The 3,453-nt window shown below is 45.3% G+C and overlaps 1 pseudogene; it reads right to left on the reverse strand.

The window, feature by feature from the left end:
- Window positions 1–2,306: 2,306 nt before the first annotated feature.
- Window positions 2,307–2,369, reverse strand: LOC142460539 (small nucleolar RNA SNORA14; annotated as a pseudogene).
- Window positions 2,370–3,453: the final 1,084 nt, after the last annotated feature.

Consider the following 3,453-nt stretch of genomic DNA (forward strand, 5'->3'; position numbering starts at 1 on the left):
CTCATTAAGTCTGACAGTAGGGTTTCCGAGATTTCAGTAGGGTTTCCGAGACTGTAAATCTTCACCAGGAGGAGAAAGCCGCGTCTTTCTCTCCAGGAGCGACTGCTGGTTTCCAACTGCTGAACTCGCAGCCGACAGCCCAACTCGCAACCACGACACCACTGGTGCTCCATGCGGGAAAAGGGTGTGTGGGGCTGCGATCCCCAAGATTGGCAGTTGGAAACCAGCAGGCGCCCGGTGGTGCTGCTGCTCTGTCCTCCTCCCAGGAAGAGTTCCAGCCTTGGGCACCCCCAGGGACCATTCCACCCTGGCCTATAGGGTCGACTCCATGGCAGTGAGATACGTCATAAAGTCATCCATTTACAGTCAATGTGATTTTAAGAATGAAATGGTCTTTGCTTTCGATTCTTTGTCCTGCGAGTTCATGTCGTTATTGCTATTAGGTCCTGTGGAGTCGGTTTCAGCACATCGTGACCCGATGCATGACGGAGCCAGACAAGGCCCAGTGCCCCAAGGTCCGCAGTCATTTATGCTGTGCTCCTTGCTGTAGCCACGGAGTCAGTCCCTCTTGTTGAGTGTTTGTTGTTTGGTTTTCTTTTGCGGCCCCTCTGCTTTTCCAAGCATGATGCCAGTTTCCAGGGACGAGTCCCTCCTGAGATCCTGTCCAAAGAACACGAAGTAAAGTCTCCTCTCTTGTAAGGACCATTCTATCTGTATTTCTTCCAAGACAGGTTTGTTTGTTCTTTTGGCAGTCCATGAATTTTTCAGAAGTTTTCACCAACACAATGAGGCCACCTAGTGGCAGTTTATTGGTTGTGTTCTTCAAAGGCAAGGGGAAATAAAGATTAAGAGCTGGGCAGGGGAAGGGCCTTCATACTTACAGGGAGAGCTTGCTTTAAGTATGAAACCGAGTGGCTGGTGCACCCGGGAGTGATAAGCAAGCCCTTGCCAGATCCTGCATCCGAGTCCCCAGTTAATTTTTTCAGCATATCAAACAGAATTCCCCTTTCTCATTTTTAAAATGGAAGTGACTGTTCCTCATTTAGTCGTGAAGATTATTTGCTAACTCATGCTAACGTACACAGTGTTTGCCTGATTAACTATTGGGAACATCCTCTGGCGTCTCTCCTCTCCCCCTCCCTGGCTTGGACCTGGCCCTTGATTTAGTCATGTTCTGAGCAGAAGTATCTGCTGCTCCACAGAGCCCTACAGATGTGCCTCTGATCCACGCTCAGCTGAAGGCTTGGGAGCTAAACACCTTTCACAGCCTTGGCTGTCATAGGCCTTTCCTATCTATGGGCATGCTCAGGAGTCCACTGCTTAGATCTAGGTAAATTACATAAAATAAAAAGGGGATCTTCCTGTTCGTTGAGATATTCCATTTTGAAACAGGCTGTTTTGTTAGTGAGTTCCCCAGCTACTCGATGGCAGCAACAGCAATAACAACAACGTTCTCTGGCAGTCAGTCCTGAGTTCAAGAAGGGGTGTCCTCACTAGTTATTTTCCAAGAGAATTGGAGAGAGAGAGAGAAAGAGAGAGAGAGAGAGAGAGAGAGAGAGAGAGAGAGAGAGAGAGAGAGAGAGAGAGAGAGAGCTTTATTGTTGCATTTGGTGCAATAGATGGTTCATCAGGCCCTCTCTGAATTGAACTTCAAGCCCAGATATCTAAAGATGACCTTCAAAGAGTCACATACCCTGGTCATACACACTTCACTACGTTTCTTCTTGAGCCATTGCTCCCCTCACAGCCACCGGGTCAACTCTGGCTCCTTGAAGCCCTACAGGACAGAGTAGAACTGCCCCTGTGGGTGTCTGGGACTATCAGTCTTCACAGGGGTAGAAAGCATCTTCTTTCTCATGCCTGGTGGTTTCCAGTTGCTGACCTTGGAGCTTAGCTTCCCAACACATGACCCACAACACGACCAGAGCTCAGTGGGGCCTTTATCAGCCTTCTTCATTTTGTTCCTCTCGTTCACGTTTATAAAATGCTTTGAATTGACCGAACTCTTGTCTGCCTTGTGATATTAGTACGCATGCTTTATTCTCCTCCGACCCCTTAGTTTTCTGTTCTTCACCTAACTCTTTCCTACCCATTCTTCAGGATTCAGGATGAAGGGTCTTTACTTGCTGAGGTGAATTTGACCTTATTCCATCATCTCTGCCTCTATCCTCCTTGCGAATTTGACCTTGTTCCATCATCTCTGCCTCTATCCTCCTTTCTAGGGCTTCTCAATTTCTTTCTTTCTTTCTTTCTTTCTTTCTTTCTTTCTTTCTTTCTTTCTTTCTTTCTTTCTTTCCTTTCTTTCATGTTGCAGGTATGAAATAAGGCTGAACCACAGGAGAGGCCCAGCCCTTTGGACTCTCCCGCCAAGCTTCTCAATTTCTAACCATGTGTTTGTGCTGCTGTTAGTTCGTCTGCTTGATGTATCTGCTTGATGCCTAGAAAGGTGCCTGGTAAGAGAGGCAGGGAAATTGTTGATAGTCTCCTAATGATAAAAGTGGAATAGAGTTTTCTAATCATAAAATGGAATGAAGTCTTGTATTGATAATTTTTTGCCCAGCATCATGCTCTACATGATGACTCATTTTTGCCCAGCACCATGCCCTACATGTCTCCTGACAATGTTTTTGTCTGGCTCAGCAGCCTTCTGGAATCCCCATTTGATTCAGAGGTTAGTTTTGCTTACTCACGGTTTAATACGAACCCAAACTGGTTCCACAGGAAGATTACTAAGGAGAATCTTTATCTTTCTGCCAGTAGTCCTTCCCCTTTGGGCAGGAAATTCAATGTTTGCTTCTGACGCATCTTTTGGGAAGACTTATAATAGCTCACATGCCATCGGGGAAATTTCCCATTGTAACACGCCTCTCCGTATACAATTTTTAAAAATTGCAAATCCACAGGGTTTAAGTCTCCCAACCCCCAAATCCAAGTCTTTGCTTTGATTCTTACTGCTGATATTGCATAATTCCGTGGCCCTACTCTATACATGTGACTAAGACTTACCTACTGGAAAACCAATAAAGGAGAGATTAAGACGTCCTAACATTGGGTACTCATAATCGCTAGGGCATTACTAAAATTTATTGAGGATTTGATTTTCTCATCCTTTTAAGCTGACTGACATTGTAAAGTGAGCAGGTGACTGGAATTTCCAGAAGAACATATTTGTATTATCAGATGGCACAAGTATGATTTTGAAATTGATTCTGCTCAGTAATGTTGCTTTCCTAAAATATAATTAGAAATTGCAGTTAATTTAGCTTCCTCATTTACCCTTGGTTTGACAGGAGGGAGGCATATATACCTGGCCAGCACCCCTCCAGGTCTCTGTTTCTTCTCTTATTAAAAGAACCCCAGTCATGTTGAATTCAGGGCCCTCAATTTGACCGCATCGCCACCTAACTAGTGAGGGTCCTCAAGGGGAAGGGCAGAATAATTTTTTTAGGCGGG

Source organism: Tenrec ecaudatus, chromosome 10, assembly GCF_050624435.1.
Source record: "Tenrec ecaudatus isolate mTenEca1 chromosome 10, mTenEca1.hap1, whole genome shotgun sequence".
NCBI classification, from domain to species: domain Eukaryota; kingdom Metazoa; phylum Chordata; class Mammalia; order Afrosoricida; family Tenrecidae; genus Tenrec; species Tenrec ecaudatus.